Below are 19,220 nucleotides of genomic sequence, written 5' to 3'. Positions count from 1 at the left end.
CCAGACTTTCATCATATGAAATTCCTGCTATCCCAGGAATCAATCCGGTGATCCTTCTTTGTCCTCCCTGTATGGCAAGCATGTCTTTCCTCAGATTAGGGGACCAAAACTGCACACAATACTGCAGGTGTTGTCTCACCAAGGCCTTGTACAACTGCAGTAGTACCTCCCTGCTCCTGTACTCGAATCCTCTGGCTATGAATGCCAGCATACCATACGCCTTTTTCGTCGCCTGCTGCACCTTCATGCCTACTTTCAATGACTGATGTATAATGACATCCAGATCTCGTTGCTCCTCCCCTTTTCCAAATCGGTCACCATTCAGAAAATAACCTGTTTTCCTGTTTTTGCCACCAAAGTGGATAACCTCACATTTATCCTCTCTAAATTGCATCTGCCATGAATTTGTCCACTCACCTAATCTATCCAGGTCACCCTGCATCCTCTTTGCATTCAGCTCACAGTTAACATTTCCGCCCAGCTTCGTGCCATCCGTAAGCTTAGAGTTGCTACATTTAATTCCTTCATCCAAGTCATTAATATATATTGTAAACAACTGGGTTCCCAGCACTGAGCCTTGCGGTACCCGACTAGTCACTGCTTGCCATTCTGAAAAGGTCCCGTTTATGCCCACTCTTGCTTCCTGTCTGCCAACTAATGCTCTACCCACATCAATGCCATACCCCAATACCGTGTGCTTTAAGTTTGCACACTAATCTCCTGCGTGGGACCTTGTCAAAAGCCTTTTGAAAATCCAGGTATACCACATCCACTGGTTCTCCACTATCCACTTTACTAGTTACATCCGAAAAAATTCTATGAGATTCGTCAGACATGATTTTACTTTCATAAATCCATGCTGACTTTGTCCGATGATTTCGCCACTTTCCAAATGTGCTGTTATCACATCCTTGATAACTGACTCTATCATTTTTCCCCATCACCGATGTTAGGCTAACCGGTCAAGAAATCCCCGGTTTCTCTATCCCTCCTTTAAAAAAAAAAAGCGGAGTTACATTAGCCACCCTCCAATCCTCAGGAACTAGTCCAGAATCTAAAGAGCTTTAAAAAAATATCACTAATATTTTCACTAATCACTAATCACTATTATCACTAATACCACTATATCTTTGGTTGCTTTCTTAAGCACTCTGAGATGTAGACCATCTCGCCCTGGGGATTTATCTGCCTTTAATCCCTTCAATTTACCTAACACCACTCCCTACCGTCATTTATTTCCCTCAGTTCCTCCATCTCACTAGACCCTCGGTCCCCAACTATTTCCAAAATATTGTTTATGTCCTGCTTAGTGAAGACAGAACCAAGTAGTTATTCAATTGGTCTGCCATGTCCTTGTTCCCCTTGATCAATTCACCTGGTTCTGACATTTGTCTTAACCAATCTTTTTCTTTTCGCATATCTATAAAAGCCTTTACAGTCAGCACTTATGTTCCCTGCCAGTTTTCTCCCATAATCTTTTTCCCTTTCCTAATTAAACCCCTTGTCCTCCTCTGCTGGACGTTTTTTTTTTTCTCCCAGTCCGCAGGTGAACCGTTTTTTTTGGGAGTAATTTGTATGTTTCAGCTTTGGAATTGATACTATCCCAAATTTCCCTTGTCAGCCACGGGTGCACTACCTTCCCTGGTGTAGTCTTTTGCCAAACTGGAATGAACAATTGGTGCAATTCATTCATGCGATCTTCAAATGCTTGCCATTGCATATCCACAGTCAACCCTTTAAGTATCATTTGCCTGTCTATCTTAGCTAATTCACGTATCACACCTTCAAAGTTACCTTTCTTTAAGTTCGGAACCTTTGTTTCTGAATTAACTATATCAGTCCCCATCTTAATGAAGAATTCTACCATATTATGGTCACACTTACCCAAGGGGCCTCTCGCGACAAGATTGCTAATTAACACTTCCTCATTGTCCAATACCCAGTCTAGAATGGCCTGTTCTCTAGTTAATTCCTCGACCTGTTGGTTCAGAAAACCATCCCGCACACATTCCAAGAAATCCTCTTCCTCAGCACCCTTACCAATTTAGTTCACCCAATCTATATGTGGATTGAAGTCGCCCATTATAACTGCTGTTCCTTTATTACAACATTTCTAATTTCCTGTTTAATGCCATCCCCAACCTCACTACTACTGTTAGGTGGCCTGTACACAACTGCCACCATCGTTTTCTGCCCCTTAGTGTTATGCAGCTCTGCCCATATCGATTCCACATCCTTCAGGCTAATGTCCTTCATTTCTATTGCGTTAATCGTCTCTCTAACCAGCACCGCTACTCCACCTCCTTTTCTTTCATGTCTATCCCTCCTGAATATTGAATATCCCTAAATGTTGAGCTCCCATCCCCGGTCACTTTGGGACCATGTCTCTGTGATTCCAACTATATCATATTCATTAATAACAATCTGAACTTTTAATTCATCCACCTTGTTACGAATGTTTCTTGAATTGGCACGCAAAGCCTTTAGGCTTGCTTTTACAACACTCTTAGCCCTTATACAATTATGTTGAAAAGTGGCCCTTTTTGATTTTTGCCCTGGATTTGCCGGCCTGCCACTTTTACTTTTAACCTTACTACTTTTTGCTTCTGTCCTCATTTTGCACCCCTCTGTCTCTCTGTACTTGTTCCCATCCCCCTGCCACATTAGTTTAAATCCTCCTGAACAACAGTAGCAAACGCTCCCCCTCGGACATTGGTTCCAGTCCAGCCCAGGTATAGACCGTCCTGTTTGTTCCGGACCCACCTACTGAAGAACTGGTTCCAATCCCCAGAAATTTGAATCCTTCCCCTTTGAAACATTTTTGAAACCACGTATTCATCTGATATGTCCTCCTATTTCTACTCTGACTATCACGTGGCACTGCTGGTAATCCAGAGATTATTACCTTTGTGATCTTACTTTTTAGTTTATCTCCTAACTCCCTAAATTCACCTTGTAGGACCTCATCGCGTTTTTTTTTTTTTCTATATTGCTGGTACAGCACGACCAATGGCTGTTCACCTTCCCACTCCAGAATGTCGTACAGCCGCACAGAGACATCCTGTCCCTTTCACCAGGGAGGCAGCATACCCTTCTGGAGTCTCGTTTGCGGCCGCAGAAACGCCTGTCTATTCCCCTTACAATAGAATCCCCTATCACTACAGCCCTCCCACTCCTTTTCCTTCCCTGATCTGGATGATGGGCTGGTAAATTGGATGAGTAAATATGCAGATGATAATAAGATAGGTGGAGATTTGGATAATGAAGTAGGTTTTCAAAGCTTGCAGTGACATTTAGACCACTTAGAAGAGTGGGGTGAACGATGGTAGATGGACTTTAATGCTGAGAAATGCGAGGCCCTACATTTTGGTAGGACTATTCTAAATAGGACATACATGGTAAATGGTAGCGCATTGCAGAATGCAGTAGAACAGAGGAACTAGTAGTAATGGTGCATGTTCCCTGAAGGTAGAATCTCATGTGGATAGGGTGGTGAAGAATGCTGTTGGCATGCCGGCCTTTATAAATCACAGCATTGTGTATAGCAGTTGGGATGTAATGGCGAAATTGTATAAGGTTTTGGTGAGCCCAAATTTGGGGTATTGTGCACAGTTCTGTTCACCGAATTACAGGAACAAAATCAATAAAACTGAGAGAGTACAGAGGAGATTTACAAAAATGTTGCCTGGGTTTCATCTCCTGATTTACATAGAAAGGTTGAAGAAGTTAGGTCTTTGTTCATTGGAGCGTAGAAGTTTGAGTGGGGACTTGATAGAGGTATTTAAAGTTATGAGGGGGGTAAATAGAGTTGACGTGGGTAGGCTTCTTCCATTGAGAGTGGGGGAGATTCAAACAGGGGGACGTGAGATCAGAGTTAAAGGGCAAAAGTTTAGCGATTATATGAGGGGGAACTTCTTTACTCAGAGAGTCGTAACTGTGTAGAACGAGCTTCCAGGAGAAATGGTTGAGGCAGGTTCGATGTGGTCATTTAAAGTTAAATTTGATAGATATATGGACAGGAAAGGAATGGAGGGTTATGGGCTGTGTGCAGGTAGGCGGGACGAGGTGAGAGTAAGAGTTCGGCACGGACTGGAAGGGCCGAGATGGTTTGTTTCTGTGCTGTAATTGTTAAATGGGTATATAGTGATATGACCGTCCCAGTTTCTGCTAAGACGTCGCATCGGCGGAACACCAGGACGCCGGCATCGGCCACCCTAGGGTGACGGAATAATTTTCCTCACTTGGAAGGACCCCTCTTTCCGCTCGGGTTCTTTTTTTTTTGTTTTCGGGAAACCCTGCTGAAATAGTGTCCGTCCAGTAATGCGTTCCTGACTGGGAAGGGGTTCGGATACTAAAGAGGATTCCCATCCTCGTCGTCAAATGTCGCCGAGACAGAATACTCGGACACGGAAAGAGAGAGCCGTAGAATTTTTTTTTTATTTGTCACATGATATCATGGGGAGCCCAGCACCTAAAAGTGGGAACCTGGAGCTCCCTCAAACATGAAAACTCAGTCAATGTATACATGAATCGTACGTGACAAGTGAAATTTAGGTGGATTTTTTTTTTTTTTACTGCAGTAAAGGTCACGTGCCTCAGGACATTGGATGACCAGATAATTCCTTATTTGAACCTTTGTCTGGCATTTTCAGAGAACGCTACCGAATAGCGGAGTAGCAATAATATGTGCCTGAGCAGCAACACATTTTGTTTAAGTGTTACTTCTCAGAAAATGTATCAGGCCAGCTGGTTCAACCACAGATACTTACAAGTTCTCTGAACAAAGAAGTCCGGATGCAGTTATTTTTATATATCGGTTGCGAGGCACAGTTCAGTCACACAGACCACAGTAGTTACAGATAAATTACTGCAGACTTCTATTTCACATTTTAAAACAAATAATTTGCTCCCTCAATGTCCATTACAATGTGAGGCCTTGATATTTTCTACTACAAGAATATAGGGCTGTGCATTTTGGAAGAAGAAATAATCGGGCAGATTTTTATTTAGATGGCGAGAACATTCAAAATTCGGAACTGCAAAGGGACCTGGGTGTCCTCGTGCAGGATACCCTGACGGTTAACCACCAGGTTGGATCGGCAGTGAGGAAAGCTTATGCTATGTTAGCATTTATTTCAATAAGAATAGTGTGTAAGAGTAAGGAGGTGTTGATGAGGCTGTATTGCGCACTGGTAAGACCTCAATTTGAATACTGTGTGCAGTTTTAGACCCCTTATCTTAGAAGGGATGTTATGATGTAGGAGAGAGTTCAGAGAAGATTTACTAGAATGATTCCTGAAATGCAGGGGCTAACACATGAGGAGCTTTTGTCGGCTCTTGAACTGTATTCATTAGAATATAGAAGTATGAGAGGGGATCTCATAGAAACATTTCGAAAGTTGGCAGAGTTGGACAGAGGAGATGTGGAAAAGTTGTTTCGCTTGGTGGGAGAGTCCAGGACAAAAGGTCACAGTCTTAGAATTAGAGGGTACCCATTTAAAACAGAGATGAGGAGAAAGGTTTTCAGTAAGAGGGTTGTGGACCCATGCAATTCGGTGCCACAAACAGCTGTGGAGGCCCGATCACGGAGGGTGTTTAAAGAGGAGATTAAACGGTATCTAATTAGTCGGGGTATCAAGGGATATGGGAGGAATACCTGAAATTGGAACAAGATGGGAGAAAAATTTGGCTCATGTTAGAGTGACGGAGCAGATTTAATGGTCCGAATGGCCTACTTCAGCTCCCTTGTCCTGTGTTTTCTGTCCTAACCCCCTGTAGTCTTTTTTTTTTCAGGAACTCCTCCGTTTTACTACCTATTTCGTTGGTACCAGTATGTACCACGACCTCTGGCTGTTCTCTCTCCCACTTCAAGTTATCATGAACGCAATCAGAAACATCCCGGACCCTGGACGATCAGATAGAAACCATAAAAGCCATAGAAACTACAGCACAGAAACAGACCTTTTGGCCCTTCTTGGCAGTGCCGAAACATTTTCTGCCTCGTCCCACTGACCTGCACACTCACCATCGCCCTCCATACACCAAGCATCCATGTATCTGTCCAATTTATTCTTAAATGTTAAAAAAATAACCCGCATTTACCAATTCGTCTGGCAGCTCATTCCACACTGCCAACGCTCTCTGTGTGAAGAAGATCCCACTAATATTCCCTTTAAACTTTCCCCCACTCTCCCAAAACCCATGTCCTCTTTTTTTTTTTCCTCCCCTTGCCTCGCTGGAAACTGCCTGCTTGCATTCACTCAATCTATACGCATCATAATTTTACATATCTCTATCAAATCTTCCCACATTCTTCTACGCTCCAGGGAATAAAGTCCTAACCTATTCAAACTTTCTTTGTAAATGAGTTTCTCAAGTCCCTGCAACATCCTTGCAAACCTTCTCTGCCCTCATTCAACCTTACAAATATCCTTGCTGTAATTTGGTGACCAAAACTGAACACAATACTCCAGATTCGGCCTCACCAATGCCTTACACAACCTCATCATAACATTCCAGCTCTTATACTCATTATTTTGATTAATAAAGGCCAATGTACCAATAGCTCTTTTTATGACCCTATGTACCTGTGACACCACTTTCAGGGAATTTTGTATCTGTATTCCCAGATCCCTCTATTCTACTGCACTCCTCAGTGCCTTACCATTTACCCTGTATGTTCTACCTTGGTCTGTCCTTCCAAAGTGCAATACCTCACACTCGTCTGCATTAAACTCCATTTGCCATTTTTCAGCCCATTTTTCCAGCTGGTCCAAGTCCCTCTGCAGGCTCTGAAAACCTTCCTCACTGTCTACTACATCTCCAATCTTTGTATCATCAGCAAATTTGCTGATCCAACTTACCACATTATCATCCAGATCATTGATACAGATGACAAATAACAATGGACCCAGCACTGATCCCTGTGGCACACCACTAGTCACAGGCCTCCACTCGGAGAAGCAATTCTCTACCACCACTCTCTGGCTTCTTCCATTGAGTCAATGTCTAATCCAATTTACCACCTCTCCAAGTATACATAGTGACTGAATCTTCCTAACTAACCTCCCATGCGGAACCTTGTCAAAGGCCTTATTGAAATCCATGTAGACAATATCCACTGCCTTCCCTTCATCCACTTTCCTGGTAACCTCCTCGAAAAACTCAAGTAGATTGCTCAAACATGACCTACCACGCACAAAGCAATGTTAACTCTCCCTCATAAGTCCCTTGTCTATCCAAATGTTTGTAGATTCTGTCTCTTAGTACTCCCTCCAACAACTTACACACTACCGCCGTCAAACTTACCGGCCTATAATTTCCCGGAATACATTTCGATCCTTTTTTAAACAACGGAACAGCATGAGCCACTCTCCAATCCTCCGGCACCTCACCTGTAGACAGCGACATTTTAAATATTTCTGCCAGGGCCCCTGCAATTTCAACACTAGTCTCCTTCAAGGTCCGAGGGAACACCTTGTCAGGTCCTGGGGATTTATCTACTTTAATTTGCCTCATGATAGCAAGCACCTCCTCCTTTTCAATCTGTACAGTTTCCATGGTCTCACTACTTGATTCCCTCAATTCCATAGACTTCATGCCAATTTCCCTGGTAAATACAGACGCAAAAAAAAAAAAAAAGAGGGACCCAGAACCGCTCACAGTACTCCAAGTGAAGCCTCATCAGTGCTTTATAAAGTGTCAACGCTATATCCTTGCTTTCATATTCTAATCCTCCTGACAAGAATGCTGACATTGTATTTGCCTTCCTCGCCCCCGACGCCACCTGTAAATTAAACTTCAGGTTATCCTGCATGAGGTTTCCCAATTCCCTTTGCGCCTCAGATGTTTGAATTTCCTCTCCATTTATATATTAGTCTATGTCTTTATTTCCTGTACCAAAGTACACGACCATACACATCCCGGCACTGTGAAAGACCCGCCGCTTCTTTGCCCATTCGCTCAATGTCCCTGAATCCTTCTGTAGCCTCGCTGTTTCCCCAACCCGACCTGTAGATCGGTGACGTCACTGCCGATCTGCAGTGACTGAGGTTTCCGATGAGGATGTCCATCATCCAGTGACAGAGGGAGGTACACAGGCCCAACACCTGGAGCTTGAGGAGTAGAAATGAGGGGATGATTCTGCTGAACGCCGAGCTTTTGTCAGTCAGCAGCATCCTGACGTTGGTGTTGTGATGTCCAGGTGGTCCAGTGTCCAGGGGAGAGCAAATGAGATTGCATTCGCTGTAGACCTTTTGTGCAGATGGCCAAATTACAGCGGGTCCACGTCCTTGCTGCAGGAGGAGTTGTCTCTGGGTTGACCAGCCTATCTACACACTTAATCACAGTAGCTGTGAGTGTCACTGGGCGATTGTTGTTGAGGCAGCTCACTTCACTCTTCTCGGGCACTGGTGAGATTGTCGCCCTTTTGAAGCAGGCTGGGAGGTCCGACTGCAGCCGAGAGAGACTGAAGATGTCCGCGGACACTCCACCCGCCGCTGCAGCTGTCCCCATTTACGTCACTATATCCCTCACCTGCAGCACTCTCCGTCTCCCTCAACCCCTTCAAAATATACCACCCTGCCCTTCCCGCATCAACTCCCTCGCTGATAGTTGATATGCATTTTCTCGTCTATGTCTCTCAGTGGACGGACAAGCACAAAAAATTCACCCTGCATCAGTTCAGTCGCCATTGTTTGAAGTTTGAGTTCTTCCTGATGAGTTTTAACACGAATAAACTCAACACAGTGGCATTGAAACCCCTGCGCCAACTAGAGTTTTGCCGGTGAATTGCAGAGCGAAGCAAAGCCACCAGCGCACAAGTATAAATGCCCACAGAAGCGTAGGCCACTTGCGTAGGCTTCGGTGTAAGCTAGTACGCACAAGGATAAATGGGTCTCTGCGGAGAGAGCTGCACTCGGTGTCTCACCACGAGAGTGTGTAATGACACGGTGCAGAGGGAGCAATACTGTGTGTCTGAACCCGGGAGTGTGTGATGGGACGGTGTGGAAGGAGCTTCACTCAGTGTCTGACCCCGAGAATGTGTGGTGGGACTGTGTGGAGGGAACTTCACGCTGTGTCTGACCCAGGGAGTGTATGACTGGACGGTGCAGAGGGAGAACCACTCTGCGCTTGACTCCGGAAGTGTGTGATGGGCCAATGGTTATGGAAATTAACTCTGTTCCTGGCCACAGGAGTCTGCGATTGGATGGTCTCGAAAGAACTTCATGTTGTGTCTGATCACGGGAGTGAGCGACGGGACGCTGTGCAGGGAGATGCCCTCTGTTTCTGTCCCCGGATGTGTGTGCTGGGACGGTGTGGAGAGAGTTTCGATCTGTGACTGACCGCGGGAGTGTGTGATTGGACAGTGTGGAGAGAGCGTCACTCTGTTGCTGACCACAGGTGTGTGAGATGGGACGGAATGGAGGGAGATTCACTCTGTGCCAGACCCCGAATGCGTGTCATGTGACAGTGTGCAGAGAATTCACTCTGTATCTGACTCAAGAGTGTGTGATGGGATTATGTGTTGGGAGCTTCACTGTGTATCTGACCCCGGGAGTTCCTGACGGGACAGTGTGCGGGGGGCATCACCCTGGGTCTCACTGCGGGAAAGTGTGACGGGATGGTGAGAGGGAGGTCTCTCTTTGTCTGACACCGGGAAGAATTAATGCGAAGGTGCGGAGCGAGATTCACTTAGTGTCTGATCTCGGAAGTGTGTGATGAAAGGGTTTGGAGGGATTCCCACACTGTGTCTGACCCCAGGAGTGTATGATGGGACGGTGTGGAGGGAGATCACTATGTGTCTGACCCCGGCAGTGTGTGATGGGACGATGTGGAGGGAGATTCACTCTGTTTCTGACCCTGGGAGTGTGTGATGGGACTGTGTGGAGGGAGCTAAACTGGTTGTCATACCCTGGGAGAGTGTGGAGAGAGCTTCACTCTGTGCCTGACGCTGGGAGTGTGTGATGGGACGGTTGGAGGGAGCTAAATTGTGTGTCTGACCCCGGGAGTGTGTGAAGGGTCAGTGTGGAAGGAGCTTCACTGTGTTTCGGAGCCGGGGATTGTATGATGTGACGGTGTGCAGGGAGCATCACGCTGTGTAGCATCTTAGGAGTGTGTTATGAGACGGAGTGGACTGAGCTTTACTCTGTGTTCTACCCCGCGAGTGTGTGATAGGATAGAGTTTCTCTCTGTGTCTGACCACGGGTGTGTGTGATGGGACATTGTAGGAGGAGCTTCACCATCTGTCTAACCCCGAGAGTGTGTCCTGAGACAGTATGGAGGGAGATCACTCTTTTCATGACCAAGGAGTGTCTGATGGGACAGTGTGGAGGGACCTTCATTCTGTGTCTAACCCCTTTTTTTCCGAAACAAAATATCTTCGTTACACATTCAGTGTCTATATATACAAACAGAGACTAGCACAATTACATCTCTACAAAAAGACAATACACATTAAACCAAAATGTTTCCATCTCTACCAATGATGGTAATTACACTCCAAGGAGCCCAACAGTCCCGGAACGCCTCCAATACCGTCGTGGACAGCGCGTGTTCCTTCTCAATATTTACCCGAGAGCGAGCATAACCCCTAAACATTGCCAGTCAGTCTAACCGGGCTGATCCTCCAGCCAACCGTTTCCAGTCACAGGAGCAAGTTGACAAGGACATCCTCATCCCTCCATCCCCCCCCCGCACTTCTTACTGGATGACCATATATAAATAGGGTGGGGCTAAAATTCAACCGGAATGCGAGAAGCAGCCCACACAGATACGGAAAAAGGGGCTGCAGCCTCAGACACTCCATGTACATGTGGTGCACCGTCTCCTCAAGATCGCAGAAATGACATGCGGCCGGGAGATCCGTGTAGAAACTGAAGAATTTATTACAAAGCAACGATGTATACAGCAGCCTCCACCCCAGATCCCCAAGGTGCATGGGATGAACTCCCTTGTGAAGGGATTTTCACTGGGGACACCCCTCACCTCCAGGTGGAAAGACCGATCGCCAAGGCGTGTTAGGACTGTGGACAAGGGCTAGGAAGTGGAAGGTGTGGATTAGTAGCCTATCGAGATACTTCCAACTTGCATCCCAGAAAGGGATTGTGGGTGCCGAGGAGAGACGGCTCATGTTCTGTCTACTCGGCTCACGGATAAGAATGCGGGGACTCTGTCTGACCCCAGGTGTGTCAACTCGGACGGTGTGGAGCGCGATTCGCACTGTGTCAGACCATGTGTTTTTGTGAATGGATGGTGTGGAGGGGGCTTCACTCTATGTCTTAACCGAGGAGTCTGTGCTGGGACGGTGTAGAGGGAGTTTCACTCTGTGTCTGACCCCGGGAGTGTGTGATGGGAGGCTGTGGATGGACCTTCACAGTGACTGTGACCCCGAGAGAGTCTGATGGGACTGTATGATGGGATATTGACTCTATATCTGACCAAGGATGTGTAATGTGACTGTGCTGAGGTTCCGAGATCTCATATATCCAGATAATCATATAACAATTGCAGCACGGAAACAGGCCATCTCGGCCCTTCCAGTCCGTGCCGAACGCTTACATCACCTAGTCCCACCGACCTGCACGTTCCCCATAAGCCTACATTCCTCTCCTGTCCAGATAGTTGTAAAATTTAACTTTAAATTACAACATCGAAACTTTCTCAACCACTTCAGCTGCAAGCTCGTTCCACACAGCTGCAACTCTCTGAGTAAAGAAGTTCCCCCTCAAGTTACCACTAAACATTTGCCCTTTAACTCTCAACTCATGTCCTCTTGTTTGAATCCAGCGCCTCCCCCCCACTCCCAACGGAAAAAATCTATCCACGTCACTCTATCTATCCCTCTCATAATTTTAAATACCTCTATCAAGTCCCCCCTCAAACTTCTACGTTCCAAAGAATAAAGATATAACTTGTGCAACCTATCTCTATAACTTAGGTGCTGAAACCCAGGTAACATTCTAGTAAATCTTCTCTGTGCTCTCTCTATTTGGTTGACATCTTTCCTATAATTCGGTGACTAAACCTGTACATAAAACATAGAGCGTAGAATAGTACACCACAGTGCAGGCCCTTCGGCCCATAATGTTGTGCAGACCCTCAAACCCTGCCTCGCATATCAGCCCCCACCTTAAATTCCTCCTTATACAATACTCCAACTTTGGCCTCACCATTGCCTTGTAAAATTTCTACATTACATCTCAACTCGTATACTCAATGCTCTGATTTATAAAGGCCAGCATACCAAAAGCTTTCTTCACCACCTTATCCACATGAGATTTCACCTTTAGGGAACTATGCACCATTATTCCTAGATCCCTCTGTTCCACTGCATTCTTCAACGCCCTACCATTTACCATGTATGTCCTTCTTTGTTTAGTCCTACCAAAATGTAGCACCTCACATTTATCAGCATTAAACTCCATCTGCTATCTTTCAGCCCACTCTTCTGAATGGCCAAAAAATCTCTCTGAAAGCTTTGAAAACCTACTTCATTATCGACAACTCCACCTATCTTAGTATCATCTGCATACTTATCCAATTTAACACCCCGTCATCCAGATCATTAATTTATATGACAAATAACATTGGACCCAGTACAGATCCCTGAAGCGCACCACAATTCACCGGCCTCCAAATTGACAAACAGCTATCCACCACCACTCTCTGGCGTCCAGCCACTGCTGAATCGATTTTACTACTTCAATATTAATAGCTAATGATTGAACCTTCTGTGTGGAACCTTGTCAAAGGCCTTAGTGAAGTCCATATAGACAACATCCACCGCTTTACATTCGTCAACATTCCTAGTAACCTCTTCAAAAAAAATCAATACGATTTGTCAAACATGAATTTCCACTCACAAATCCAGGTTGACTGTTCCTAATCAGACCCTGTCTATACAGATAATTATATCTACCATCACTAAGAATACTTTCCGTCAATTTACCCACCACTGACGTCAAACTCACAGGGCGATAAAATCTAGCCTTATTCTTAGACTCCTTTTTAAACAATGGAACAACATGGGCAATACGCCAATCCTCCGGAACCATCCTCGTCTCGACTGACATTTGACTTATAATGAATCTCTCACTCTCTCTCTCTCTCTCTCTCTCTCTCTCTCTCTCTCTCTCTCTCTGTCTCTGTCTCTCTCTCACACACACACACCCACACACACTGACACTTTCTCATTCACTCACACACAGCTGCTCCAGCACATTGTCACCCATACCACCCTCCTCTTCGCCAACAACCCCCTAATAACAAAGCCCCTCCTTCTACTTTCGCCTCCGCCCTTAGTGACTGTGGAGAATGCAACCGATCCCGGTAGTGCAGCGGCGTCGCCTTTACTGGAACCGTCCCGGTCATATTTCAGTGTGAACAGGAGAGTGAGGGAAGAGAAAGCGGGTCGGGGAACAGGACGAGAAGGTCCAGTGAGATAGATAGACTTAGGGAGAGAGGGGTTAGAGCGTGGGAGAGAGTTGCGAAATTGAAGCTGGTTACATACATTCATGAGAGATAGATAGTCATAGTCGTAGTCATACTTTATTGATTTCAGGGGGAAATTGGTTTTCGTTACAGTTTCACCATAAATAATGAATATTAATATAACTTTAAATAGTTAAATAGTAATATATAAATTATGCCAGTAAACTATGAAATATATCCAGGACCAGCCTATCGGCACAGGATGTCTGGCCCTCCAAGGGAGGAGTTGTAAAGTTTGATGGTCACAGGCAGGAATGACTTCCTATGACGCTCTGTGTTGCATCTCGGTGGAATGAGTCTCTGGCTGAATGTACTCCGGTGCCCACCCAGTACATTATTTAGTGGATGGGAGTCATTGACCAAGATGGCATGCAACTTAAACAGCATCCTCTTTTCGGTCACCACCGTGAGAGAGTCCAGTTCCATCCCCACAACATCACTGGCCTTACGAATAAGTTTGTTGATTCTGTTGGTGTCTGCTACCCTCAGCCTGCTGCCCCAGCACACAACAGCAAACATGATAGCACTGGCCACCACAGACTCGTAGAACATCGTCAGCATCGTTCGACAGATGTTAAAGGACCTCAGTCTCCTCAGGAAATACAGACGGCTCTGACCCTTCTTGTAGACAGCCTCAGTGTTCTTTGACCAGTGCAGTTTATTGTCAATATGTATCCCCAGGTATTTGTATTCCTCCACCATGTCCACACTGACCCTCTCGATGGAAACAGGGGTCACCGGTACCTTAGTTCTCCTCAGGTCTACCACCAGCTCCTTAGTCTTTTTCACATTAAGCTGCAGATAATTCTGCACACACCATATGACAAAGTTTCCTACAGTAGTCCTGTACTCGATCTCATCTCCCGTGCTGATACATCCAACTACGGCAGAGTCATCCGAAAATTTCTAAAATGACAAGACTCTGCGCAGTAGTTGAAGTCCGAGGTGTAAATGGTGAAGAGAAAGGGAGACAAGACAGTCCCCTGTGGAGCCCCAGTGCTGCTGATCAATCTGTCGGACACACAGTGTTGCAAGCACACTTACTGTGGTCTGCCAGTCAGGTAATCAAGAATCCATGACACCAGGGAAGCATCCACATGCATCGCTGTCAACTTCTCCCCCAGCAGAGCTGGACGGATGGTGTTGAACGCACTGGAGAAGTGAAAAAAAAAAACATGACCCTCACAGTGCTCGCTGGCTTGTCCAGGTGGGCGTAGACATGGTTCAGCAGGTAGACAATGGCATCCTCAACTCCTAGTCGGGGCTGGTAGGTGAACTGGAGGGGATCTAAGTGTGGCTGACCATAGGCCGGAGCAGCTCCAGAACAAGTCTCTCCAGGGTCTTCATGATGTGGGAGGTCAATGCCACCGGTCTGTAGTCATTGAAGCCGCTGGGGCGCGGCGTCTTTGGCACAGGGACGAGGCAGGACGTCTTCCACAGTACACGAACCCTCCGGAGCCTCAGGCTCAGGTTGAATACATGGTGAAGTACTCCACATAGCTGAGGGGCACAGGCTTTGAGCACCCTGGTACTGACACCATCCGGTCCTGCAGCCTTGCTTGGGTTGAGACGTTTCAGCTGTCTTCTCACCTGTTCAGCCGTGAAGCCCAGCGTGGTGGTTTTGTGTCGGGGAGGGGTATAGTCATAAGAGCAGGGTTGGGGACTGTGAGGAGGGGTAGGAGGGGAGAGTGGTTTGATGTAGGCCCAGTCAGTGTAGCCACACGCTTGCAAGACTTCTCTGAACTACTGACCGCCCCTGACTTATTTTCTAATTGGAGATGAGAGTCAAGCCGTTGATTACGATCAGCGTGCGTTGGTTTCCCGTAAACTTCAATAACCGCATGTAAATTTTCTTTGTTCAACACTGCATGGTCTATAAAAGGGCAATCTGTTTTTAGCGACTCCTTCCAGTGTAAAGTTGGTGCAGATTTGATAGAGCAAGAGCGAGAGAGAGAGAGAGAGAGACTGTGAGCAGTTATTAATTTTACTCGCGGGGGGTGTCTCGCTTGCTTCGGTGGGTGTTGGGTATTTATCCTGGGGCCGTGGTTTCTCGCGCACAGAGGGTCTGAATCTCCAGCCATGAGCAGAGCAATGGGAATGGCAGGGGACGATGTTCAAAGCTGGAACCAACTGCTGGTGGGGCGCTGTCGAACCGGAGAGTAGGGGTCTGCATAAGTGACACATATCGCTCCGTCTTTCACTCCTTCTTCACTCATTGCATACTTCAATAATCCTCTTCTTCCACTCGGTTCTCCCTCCCTTCTCTTTCTATCTCCTTCTCACGTCCCTTTCCTACATCCCTCCGTCCTGTCACCCGTTTCTCCCTCTCCGACCTCCCAAACTTCGCTCATTCTCTCCTCCCCCTCTTTGTCGCTACTCTCATAACTGCTGCCCCCGGCATTCTCATTTCTTGAGAACACCAGCTCTCAGACCCTCAATCTCCCTCCTGCCCGGCACTTCCTCCCCCTGCTCTCGGCCTCTCTCTTTATCATCTCTTCTTCTGGTGTTTGCTGGTGCAGGTCTTAACCCCTGTCAACAGCAAGACTTACATGAATGTGAATTTAACACAAACGGACGCATGGTCTCCTTCCCGAGTTGAGTGGGGCAGCAAGACGGAGGGAGGGGGCTTTATTCTGTGTCCGACCCCGGGAGTCCTTCATGGGACGATGTGGAGAGAGCTTCACTCTTTGTTTGATCCCAGGAATGTGTGATGGGCCGGTGTAGAGGGAGCTTCACTCTGTGTCTGTCAATAGACAATAGGTGCAGGAGTAGGCCGTTCCTCCCTTCGAACCAGCACCGCCATTCACTGTGATCATGGCTGATCATCCACAACCATTATCTAGTTCCTGCCTTCTCCCCATATCCCTTGACTCCGCTACCTTTAAGAGTTCTATTAAAGTCCACAACTCTCTGGGTGAAAAATTGTTTCTTCAACTCCGTTCTAAGTAGCCAATCCGTTGTTCTTAAAGTGTGGCCTCTGTTTCTGGAAAAATGTTTCCTGCCCTTAGCGTGTCAAATCCCTTAATGATCTTATGTTTAAATCAGATCCCCTAACATCTGTTTGAATTCGAGTGCATACAAGCCCAGTCGCTCCAATCTTTCAATATATGACACTCCCGCCATCCCGCGAATTAATCTCGTGGACATCCGCTGCACTCCTGTAATAGCAAGAATGTCCTTCCTCAAAATTGTAGAGCAAAACTGCACACAATACTCCAGGTGTGGTCTCACCAGGGCCATGTACAAATGCAGAAGGACCTCTTTGCTCTTATACACAATTCTCTTTGTTATGAAAGCCAACATTGCATAAGCTTTCTTCACTGCCTGCTGTACCTGCATGCTTACTTTCAGTAACTGATGAGCAAGGATACCTAAAACTCGTTGTACTTCCCCTCTTCCTAACTTCACACCATTCAGATAGCAATCTGCTTTCCTGTTCTTGACACCAAAGTGGATAACCTCGCATTTATCCACGTAAACTGCATCTGCTATGCATTTGCCCAACCACCCAACTCGTCTAAGTCACCCTGCAATCTCATAACATCCTCCTCACATTTCCAACTGCCACCCAGCTTTGTGTCATCTGCAAATATGCTGAATGTTACTTTTAATCCCTTCATCTAAATCATTAATGCATAATGTAAATAGGTGCGCTTCCAGCACAGAGCCTTGCGATACCACACACGTCACTACCTTTTATTCGGAAAGGGAACACAAAATAATCTGCAGATACTGGGGTCAAAACAACAGTCACAACAGTCACAACAGTCACTTGTCACTGCCTGCTATTCGGAAAGGGACGGATAATTCCTACTCGTTGTTTCCTGTCTGCCAACCAATTTTCTATCAATGTCAATACCCTACCCCCAATAACATGTGCTCCAATTGTGCCCACTAATCTCCTATGTGGGACCTTATCAAAGGCTTTCTGAATGTTCAGGTACACTGCATCCATTGGCTCTCCCTTGTCTATTTTCATAGATACATCCTCGAAAGATTCCAGAAGATTAGGCAAACATGATTTGCCCTTCGTAAATCCATGCTGACCCAGACCGATACTGTTCCTGCTATCCAAATGTGCAGCTATTTCATCTTTTATAATTGACTCCAGCATCTTCCCTACTACTGATGTCAGGCTAAATGGTCTATAATTCCCTGTTTCTTCTCTCCCTCCTTTCTTAAATAGTTGGATAACATTAGCTACCCTCCCGACGTCAGGAACTGATCTTGAATCGAGAGAATGTTGGAAAATGATTACCAATGTATCCACGATTTCTAGAGCCATTCCTTAAGTACCCTGGGATACAGACCATCAGGCACTGGTGATTTTTCAGCCTTCAGTCCCAGCAGTCTATCCAACAGCTTTTTCTGCCGAATGTGAATTTCCTTCAGTTCCTCCGTTACTCTAGGTCCTCTGGCCACTATTACGTCTGGGGGATTGTTTTTGTCTTCCCAAGGGAAGACAGGTCTAAAGTACCTGTTAAGCTCGTCTGCCATTTCTTTGTTTCCCATAGTAACTTAAACTGTCCCTGTCTTCAAGGGCCCAACTTTGGTCTGAACCATTTTTTTTCCTCTCAACACACCTAAAGAAGTTTTAATTCCTCCTTTATATTATTTGCTCGCTTACCTTCGTACATAATCTTTTCTCCCTGTATTGACTTTTTAGTTATTTTCTGTTGCTCTTTAAAAGTTTCCCAATTCTTAGCCTTCCCGCTCATCTTCGCTGTGTTACACTTCTTCTCTTTTATTTTTATACTGACACCCGGTGTGTGTGATGGGACTGTGTGGAGGGAGCTTCAGTCTGTGTGTGACCCCGGGTCACACGTGTGTTGGAGCCGTGCGGGAAGTGGTATTCTCCGTGCCTGACTCCGAGAATGTTTGTTCTACCGATGCCGAGGCTCTCTCTCTCTCTCTCTCTCTCTCTGTCTCTCTCTCTCTCTCTCTCTGTCTCTCTCTCTCTCTCTCTCTCTCTCTCTCTCTCTCTCTCTCTCTCTCTCTCTCTCTCTCTCACACACACACACACATACACACACACACACACACAGTCGGTCCAGCACATCCCCACGCACACCAGCACTCTCTTCGCCAGCTCCCTCCACCCCGCCTCATTTCCAAACCCTACTTCTCCTGTCGTCTCCGCCCTTACTTACCGTGGAGAATGTCACCGATCCCAGCTGGTCAGCAGCCGGCACCTTTCCTGGAGTCGACCTTGTCACATTTACATGAGGTTGAAGCTCAGTTTGAGCTGGACGGAGTGGGAGAAAGAAAGTGGGAACAAATTGGGGTAAGGAGGGTGGGGGTCAGAAAGAGAAGTCTCAGTGAGGGTAGCAGTGCGATAGAAAGGCTTAGGGAGGGAGGGTGGCGAGAGAGCGAGGGAGCGGTAGAGTGCTGCGAAATTGAAGCGTGTTTCATACATTCATGCGAGATAGATAGGGAGATAGTAGTTTGATGTAGGCCGAGTCAGTGTGGGCATACGCTTTCAAGACTTCTCTGAAAAAACTGATAATCGCCGACTTATTTTCTAATTGGAGTAGAGCGACAAATCGTAGATTACGCGGGTGTGGGGAGGAATGGTCCAGCCAGACAATAGGACTCTGCATGGCTGACACATATCCCTGCGTTTTTCACTCCTACTTCACTCATTGCATCTCTCACTAATCCCCATCTTCCTCTCTTCTCCTTTCCTTTCCCATCAGCTCGAACTCTGCTTTCTCTCTCTCCTAACTACT

At 46.3% G+C, this 19,220-nt stretch overlaps 1 protein-coding gene across 2 annotated transcripts in view; it reads left to right on the top strand.

Moving 5' to 3' along the window:
• The window catches only part of LOC140207250 (killer cell lectin-like receptor subfamily B member 1B allele C), a 119,574-nt gene that overhangs the window by 66,697 nt on the left and 33,657 nt on the right, over nucleotides 1-19,220 (top strand). The window lies entirely within an intron of this gene.

Source organism: Mobula birostris, chromosome 13, assembly GCF_030028105.1.
Source record: "Mobula birostris isolate sMobBir1 chromosome 13, sMobBir1.hap1, whole genome shotgun sequence".
Classification (NCBI taxonomy): Eukaryota; Metazoa; Chordata; class Chondrichthyes; order Myliobatiformes; family Myliobatidae; genus Mobula; species Mobula birostris.
This window is presented reverse-complemented; position numbering and strand designations above follow the sequence as displayed.